Raw genomic sequence first — 9,831 nt, 5'->3', positions numbered from 1 at the left:
GCAATATTAGAGAACCGCTTAAATAATATATTGTTCGTAAAATTTTGACCATTTGAATATTGTTATCGTTATACAGTTCAATATCGTCGAGGCAGGCTTAAAGAATCAAATTACTAGAATATAATCACAGTTTTAGAAAATACCAGGTTAAATTAGCCGGTCAACCTTTTCTCATAAAGTGACTTCTAAGAATTCTCATAAGTTAGACATATTCATTTGACAAATTTATACCCCTTGCTCCGTAAAAAATAATATTATTTACAATACAGCAGTAGTAAACATAAATGAAGAATTGTACTCTAAACTTTGGATTGTACTTTGTTTTCTTTTCATCAAGGGATTTTTGCTTTACATTTGTTCAGTAAGAAATCGTTATATGCTTAACTAAAAACAAAACCATGAGTCAGAGAAGCCAACGACCGACGCTCCAGGGTGATCTTCGAAATTCCCGAATAATTGTCGACGCATAAGGTGGCGACGAAAATAACGTGCGAGACGAACCGAGTCGTTCCCCTACAACAAATTAATTTTATTTTTATATTGATGAATTGCCTTATTTGTTTTGTGCGCAAGCAAACCTCCATCTTAGATGTCTACGTTTACGCAATGCCTGGAACTAGGCCAACATTAGTCCTTAAGAGCTCGAAAGTTTTTTTCTTAATAATATTTTCGTTATTACATTAGCAAAGCCTGTATGTGCAACTAGGATTAATTACTTTTAGGAATGTTTAAATGAATTATTAAGATAAGATATTAAGGTATATTATACGTTTTTTACATTATTTAAAGCATGTCTTGTTAGTGCAACTTATATTTATAACAGTATGCTGACGATGGCACCAATTAAATCGAATCCTTGAGCCCTCCGCGACCTTCCTTTGCAAGGTAGTCCTGCGTTCAATTTAATATAATAAATAATAGAAACTTAGTTTAAAGGTATCAAAAATGCAGTTTTCTTCAAAAAGAATCTTTTTAGAAATTAACATCTGAGAGTTGAAATAGATCGAAGTAGTAGTGTATGTTTCATACATTTAAAAGCTGTGTACATAAATTCCATACATGGATAAATGATATGTTACGGAATTGTCCTGATAAATTAGGGAATTAAAAAATATTTTATTTCGTGTTAACTTACAATGGTAAAACGGTTTTTGATGAAAAAAAAATGTTTTGATTATTGTTATTCGTCCTTCAAAGAACAACGCATACCCTTCTGGTGCGAAGCTACGAATGACATGAGGCGCTTTAGCAATAAATATGAAAGTATAATGTAGCCGTGGATGACGCCACTTTGAATGCTAAGCCCGTACTGAACTACAAGCACGGGATCGCGCGGGAGGTGGGTAAATGTGGGAAGGGAGGTACCGCCAACAAACCGTGGGAAATGCCTGCGATACCGCGTTAACAGTCCGGCATAAAACAGCTATCATTTGTTATTTTGATGCGAATTCTTTTGCACTCAACGCTGCGTGACTATATTTAAAACTATCTATTTAAACTGCACCCGACAAGACAGACCTTAGCATTAGGAGTCATTTCAAAATTATGTTCGAGGACTTGATTTTGTACATAATTTTTGATTGCATCACAAAGTTCGACTTACTCGCTCCCAAAGTGTATATTCATTAGGGGTAATGATATTCGCGAATTACTACGTGTTTATACCCACAATGACTCGTGTCAGTGTGTCCGAATCGAGGTTACACACATATAAAGCGTCATGGTATGCGTTCACGTGGCAACAACGATCGTGTACAAAACCAGTGTCCACGTTAAGTTGACCTTAGAAAATTCACCTTTTACCCCGATATCATCGTTTTTAATTGTACAAAAGAGGAGGAGAGTAGTTCTCGATAGACTGGTTGAGTAAACGTGTGGCAGACGTCATTTGCACACATTCGTAAGTCTCGCACACTTAAGTATATGACCGTGGCATTCCATCGACATACACACACACATTTATACTGCGTACCTTATTAAAACGAGACGCGAATCGACGACTTATCGGGCAATTAGTCGCCAATGGCGTCAAATATTGTAAAGAAGTTTATTCTTGTTTTCATTACATTGATTCTATTATATATAAGAGCGCATAGTATGTGGCTTATCTTTAACAATTTTTAGTTAATTTAAAATTAAATTACGTTTCGTTCAGGAAGTAACATCTTTTTAAATTATTTACGAAACCCACAAAATTAATAAAACGATAAATAAAAAAGTATTTATTTAATATTCAATAAAATTTATAGGACTTGTTCATTTTCATGTGAAACCTTCAATGTAAATCGAATATTACGTACAGTCGCTGCGAGTAACCGATTGGTGTACCGAAGTAAGAAGGAGCGAAATCGGCACGCGCGCGGAGTTGGCCGTACGCATGCGCCCGATAACAAGTCTCATCGCGAAATATTCACATGTTGACAAGTTATGAATTATTATCAGAAACAATGTTTAACGATATTAATGTATTTGAAACCTCATAAGTATATTTACAATTATTAAATATGCTTAAAAATAATAATAGGTCTAAAGTGACACAATAGTATTTTATGTCCTTTGTAACGAGGGTATACATTGTTGTTTCAATCCATAGATGCTCACAGCAGGGCCTTCTCACAGATATCTACGGGGGGATATACCATCATAGTCGTACTTACCAGCGGGTTGGCGATCGCAGTGTGGTATCATGATACGCAGTCGACGCTGCTGCCCATCCTTTTGAAACTCGTTTGCGAGTAATGGAATTCGTATTCTTCCTTCCCCATAACTAAACGTCTAGCTGAAATTAGATTATCGGGCAAAGTTGTGGGCTAATGTCGGAAAATTTATATATATATATATATATATATATATATATATATATATATATATATATATATATATATATATATATATACTATTGCTGTAAGTATATAATTGTAAAAGTCATACAAATATACTTACAGCAATGCCACGATTTTGAAAGAATTTTTGTCTAACCGAGTCGTCCAAATTGTTCTATATACATCCATCTTTAACCCTGCCAGCAAATCTCTGCTTGACATTGATTTATAGGACATTCTGTTTACACATTGTATAGACAGTAATCACGGCATGGAAAATTCTTTAAAAACTCAATATTTAAAACTCAATGTTACTTTTTTGTTTTCAAAGGTTACGAGCCGAACGATTATCCGATGACGAGTGATATGGCATCTTTAGTATTATACGACGTTTTTTTATATAAATATTGCGCAGTGACACGTCTGTGCTTGTCACCTTGAGACATGAGAATTTTTTTTTAGCAAATGCTGTTTACCTTTTGATATTTAAAGCTTCATAAGATACAGAGCGCTGAAGATGCTCAGTACTAACCTCTTTACAGGAAATATGCCGTAGGGCTCCCAGATAAGCCTCGACACGAGTCCTAACATTTAATATTCCACCGGATTATACGACCGCCAACTTAAGGTCATATAGGCGGACGCTTCATCATGTGACTCGTCGCAAACAGGAAGAGAAGATATTGGCTCAGGCTGTTACCAGGCACATCACCATTTTGAATCAAAGATGTCCGAAAGGGCTTTACCACAGCTCGTGCAGTTAGCATTACAGGATTATAAACATCAAAGACGCTTCTCATTAATATAATAACGTTTTGTTTGGATGATCGAGATACCCTGCCTATTGAGGGATGGCAAGGTTATATGGTATTCCTAACTACTAAAACTGAAAGAACTCCAATTATTCTTTTAAGAACTTTTTTATTTATCCCTCTGTACTGTTCTTGACAGCTCGTCTCAGCAAATTCATAATTCACACTACTCCTGAAAGCCCAGTGTTGTTATCACGGTGGTCGCTAAAGCTAGAAGGAGTTTAAAGCACCCACCCTAAACACCCGTGACTCCGTAATACAATAACCTAAGCTCAGAATATAGTTTACGTACTGCAGTATGGTAAACATCACTGAGGTACTCAGTCGTTTTCCCGCCAAAAAATCTTACGAGAAATTCATTTTATTAATTTATAAACATTTGAACTGACGGAACGGACAACATAAAAAATAATAACTCTATAAAAAACAAAGGATAATAAGTGAGTCTTATCATTACACTAACAACATCGTGAAAAAATATAATAATATAGACGAATGAAATATTCACTTTGGCGTGACCTTTAGGTTTTTTACAACCGATGATAAAATTTAGCAAATGAAGTAAAGTACGTTTCCCACGCAATCTTAATACTTTAATGTTTATTGACCAAATTCAAAGACGGATCTTCTTTCAAAACCTAAACTATGCTTTTTATAAACCACGCACTTTCGCGAAAGGTCGATGTTAAAATCTTATAATGTATACCTAGTGAATATTAAATGCAACATCATATTAAAATAGATTAAGTTGATTGACCAGTTCCAAAAGTTTATTTTGTTTTTGGATACATAAACAGAAACTTTATGCTCGTAGTTTGTCGTTATTTCGTTATCAATTCTGTAAAAGAAACAGGAACAAAATTTATTCGAACATTGCGATCAAAATCTATTATGTCATTTCCATAATAAATAAATATCTACAACAATGCTGTTTTTGTCAAAATAAATCTAATCATCGAACATTACAACATAAATTACTTTTGTATAATTGATGATTATATTATTGTAAACAAATTCAATTATTTAAATTATTGTAAATGCAACACATTAATTAAATAAGTCGCACGTCCTGCGCGTTATTTATGGCCTATGAGAAATCTTTATTTAACTATTAATGTCTATCTACTTTTCCATAAATCCACAAAACGAATTAAAGAGATACTAAATTAAAATTTATTAAATAAATAATTTATTTCACTACACTGACTACAAAACTAAAATAATAAAAATAAGATATATCTTTATGTAAAATGCAATAAATTTTGAGTTTGGATGTTCATTTTTATCTGTGGTACGCCATCTGTCTACTGTGATGACAAAACAATATTTAGCTCACTGTTATAGGTTATATAAGAACTCATACGGTATGGAAATTAATTGAAAACATAAACAATGAATTATAGAATAGCAAATTGAATAATAATGGCATATCAGCGATAGGCACAGGTTTACGACTGCGGAACTCACGGACTGTGAGACATAAAGTAGCCAGGACAGTGGCTCTAAACATGTCACCCCTAAAACATGTTTTAATATTTTAAAAAAAACTAAACATTTTTTTATTTCCACTATTCCAAAATAGTTTAGAATTAATTTGCTACTATACATATAGGAATAAACAATCAAAGCTTGCGGTATTTGATGTGTTAAAGATATTATTGTTACCTAAAAGGTCTTGTCACAAAACATGTTCGTACATCATTAATAACGATTGGAAAAAAAATCGCTTACAACTATTTACATTTACGATTCATCTGTTATCTTTATTGTTTATACAGACATTTAAAGAACATTCGCGTCGTTGTACGATCAAGGTGTCATCTTAATGTATAATTCTCGAGATAACCACGATTAATTAAATTTTCCTTTTTTATTATTTAGAGGTTTATTCATAAATGGAAATGAAAGTTTGAGAAACGTTAAACTAGCACACTATTGAGAGGAAAATATCCAATGTTCTGAATCTAGAATCTTCGCTGGCTGCAGAGTGCACGATAGGACAACGCTCGTAAACTCTCCGCAGAAACACAAACACAAATGACTCTACTTAAACCTAGGAAACTTGTAGAATAGACTTACAAATTATACAATGAGAAAACTTAGCCAGAAAATGAAACTTTAACAGATGTTTCTTAGAAATATTACAAAAAATTATTGCTTCCTGAAAGTCTATATTTCATTTGATTTTGAATATATATATAATTATACGTATAAAATTTTTAAAAGGTTCAATGGGTAGCATGTTTGTCAGCAAAGATCTTTAAAGCAATTTCCAATTGGATTCAATGACGTATAATTTATTACAGCAAGTAAACTTATAGTTTAATGTTTACAATAAATACACTCACTTAAATATATCACAACATAATACTTGGAACAACAACAAATTATTAAACAATTCAATAATATTTTTTCTTCACACAAGCAAGTTGAATTTAATTTCTTAAGACAACGCGTGATTAAGTTGAATTATGCCTAATTTCTAATTATAGCTCCACAAGGAGTTTAAAGCGGTAAGTATAGTAAGTCTGGCCAGTTTCACTATAGAAGGCGTGTCTAAATTCTATCATTTGCTAAATGTACACACCTGTAACTAAATCAGACTTACCTATTGTAATTTATTAATACGCATAAATATTAATAAAAATTATAAAATTATAAACAGTGAAGTATATCTGTTTAATTTATCCAATTGATAAACTGGTTTAAGATTAAAGAACCTTAAAAATCTTCCAACGGGCTACTGATTTGGTTTAAGACATTTTGAACATAGCATTGGGCGCTAGTTCGAATCGTATGTGCTTATGGAGATTTTACATTCCGTACAGTTACGTTGTACCAGCTATCCTAAAACAGGTAAGTTTTATCCTATAAAGTAATCTTGTATACACGTAAAGTACAAACATAAGAAATTTGCAATGGAGACAAATTAATGTATGAAAAGTCATTTCATAACACTTGTAGTATTTTATTTTATGGTGATCCTATAAAAGATCGAATCTTTAAATAGACACATTACGTGTAATTCCTTGCACAGACTTTGTTAAATAGTCAAGTAAGTTACTGTGTCGGTGTGAGAAAGACGATAAAACTAATAGTCAACAAAGATAAAGTGTCAAAAATACAAGCAAAAATACAAGTTTCAGTAAATAAGATCAACGGTAAAGACTATAACTACTAGTAATGGAAATGGTGACCAGGCCATAGGTCACAGAGTTCTGGCTATAAATAGAGACGCCCTACCCTTGAAGATATTGAAGGCTTAGCCACTGATCTGTATTTTTCCATCAGACGGCAATTATAATTATAATTGCACCTGTAGGACACCCATTACTGGACACTACCCCCTTGGACCTCCCACAAAGATTTACAATTAGACTCTTTCCAAGGGTACTGCCTGATCTTGCCTGACCTTGTCTGACCTTCTTGGATAAAGTCTTAGTTGTAGTAGTTATACAGCAATTTGTGAATGGACGTGATGGACCTTTGCTGTGCTTGCGAGTCCGTGGTTCAAACTTTAAGACCCCTGTAGCCATTTGTTCTACGGGCCATGTGGCTTGGCAACTGCCACTTCAACTTGCCAATCCCCTGGGCTTGTCGGTAGCATTCGATCATCCACGGATTTCTAGTTCGACCTTATAGAGAAATCAATAGGTGTTCAATGATCAATGTGTGAATTCGGAGATGTAAAAGTGAGTAATAATTATAATTTCTTGAACGTAAGAGTTGCGACTAAGTATTAGAGACCCTTGCCATAGAAATTTTGAAATTTGAAATCTTATATATAATTATATCAATAATGGCTACACGTAGGCTAATTTAAACATTTTTATATCGTTTTACAAGGAACAGAGCATTCCTGCTTAGCAACGATATTGGTTCGACGAACATACTTAACATTATTAACCTATTAGGGATATTGATTCTATCGGCAGTAACAACGCACTAACTTGATTAATCTCTAAAACGGGTATAGTTTTGTTCATTATAGTAAAGGTACTACCTTGAAGATTATTCCAATATTACATAATAATTAAATTCCTTGTTAATTTTTTATTACTTTTAGATGCGTATGAATCTTACAGAGTAATGAAAACAAATATTCTGTAATAATACTAAATACAAAATTGGACAGTTATTATGTCATTAAGAAATATTGTTTCACACGTTCCTTAATTCTTAATGAAATATTTGTATATGTATTTATACTATAAAAGGGTGATTAATGATGACGAAAAGCCTTATGGGAGTGAGTGTAAAGTTCACTGAAAACGCTTTTAAATATGTTACATTAATTTATTTATCTATAGAAATACAACTGGCTAATAACTTCAGTGTAGGGCAGTACGAAATCTGACTCTAAACAAGCAAAAATTAATTTTGATATATTAGAGTAATTCCAATTTTTGTAAAGCTTCTTCTTACTATATTTTTATAACGTTATTTCTAAAACTATTGTTTCTATGATGGCGTGTATCATACATTAATTGACGGTAAATAAGTTACTTTTTAAAGATTTTGTATTAAAATTAATCACTATGCATAAAATCTTGAATTGAAATAATTTCTAATAAAATATTTACTGTTATGTTTGAGATAAACTTTGAAGTGTTTTGATATTATATGTATCTACGTGTAATTTTTACTAACATTTAAATACGAATTAACTACAAAATAATCTATTAAAAATTTACAAAATTAATCTAAGTGGTCTAGATTCGATTCATAGTGTAATATTCTCAATTATTAAAAATTTCCGGCGGACAAAACATAGCGCTAACAAGTTTCACCTTGACTTAAAGTTAGTGATATCACACCCACGTGACTCGAGATAAATTTTCTCTTTGTTTCTTCATCTGCGTATAAACATCGAAACACTTTATACACAGTAGGCTCTCGGTTAGCTAGTCAACGGTCAAAGTTTTAAGCGACAAGCGAACACGTGGCTGTAGCAACGTGAATGATAAAATTTAAATTATAATGTTTCTTACCTCCGAAAGCCGAGTTATTCATACTTCGATTTTGTCTTAGGACAAAAAAATTATTGTTAAATAGTAAAACACTAAAATAGAGAATTAGAGCATGAGTTTATTTTTTATTAGTAGTCCTGGAAAACACAATTGACGAGCTTTTAGAAGCTTGGACGAATTTTTAAACTATCAGTAAATAAATTGTTTAAATGTTATAACATATGCATTAAAGTCATTTCAGATAATAACAAACCAAAATGTGCTAATTTTTTTTTTTTTGTAGACTTAGTATTATACATTTTTTCAATTTAGTAACCTTTTTTTAATGTTAAACAAAAACAACTATCCGTAAACTGTTATTTAAGGGCTCTTTTAGGAAAGCTTAGATGTATGATTGTTTGCTGCATTATTTTTCTTGTTTCATGTATATCTCTTGCACAATAATTTGCAAACTAATAACAAATGTATCTTAATACACTGATAACTCTCTTACCAGAAGCCCTTTATGTGACTAATGTAGAGAGATGTGTATATGCTCTTAAACCGTAGAATATATCATTACCGAGTTTTAATTTGAGACCTTCGTAGCAGAAGACATAACTACTAGGCAAGGTGTGGTATTATGCAGGATATTGTGTACTTTTGTCGCGTTACAAAAAATAAATAAAAGCATACATTATGTTAAAAATTTTGTGGTACTTATTAGGTACTTTAGGTGTACATTATTTATATTATATATAGGAACAAATGCATTAATAGTTACTTCAAAACTTCATTGTTTTTCGCCATATATATATATATATATATATATATATATATATATATATATATATATATGGCGAAAGAATAAATAATATTGTATACAGAACAGTTGCATGTAAAAGCTTATCATTCATTCGGCCTCTTCTCAATAGTTGAAAATCAAAGATATGTTACTATTTTGCGTAGTACGTTTCGGTAATTAACCAATTAAACGCAGCACTTAACGCTTAGACTCTAAGCACATGTGTTGTAAGTTTGTAACTTGTACCGCCCAATAAGTTAGACATGCGTATACCTCTATGCAGCAGTCAATGAACTAGCAGAGGTCAGGAGAAATTATCTTGTACAGACCGCCTTACGCGACATCTCAGCCACAACGTCCGGTTACACTTGTCTCGTGATTTAAAATTTGAGTATGTGATTTTTGGATTTTAAAAAAATTATCCATATCACTAAAACTTTCGT

The sequence above is a fragment of the Battus philenor genome, unplaced genomic scaffold (assembly GCF_028537555.1).
Source record: "Battus philenor isolate CCGP_79_NKW_IND1 unplaced genomic scaffold, ilBatPhil1.0.hap1 SCAF_8, whole genome shotgun sequence".
NCBI lineage: Eukaryota > Metazoa > Arthropoda > Insecta > Lepidoptera > Papilionidae > Battus > Battus philenor.
The sequence above is the reverse complement of the archived record's forward strand: the minus strand, read 5'-3'. Positions refer to the sequence as shown.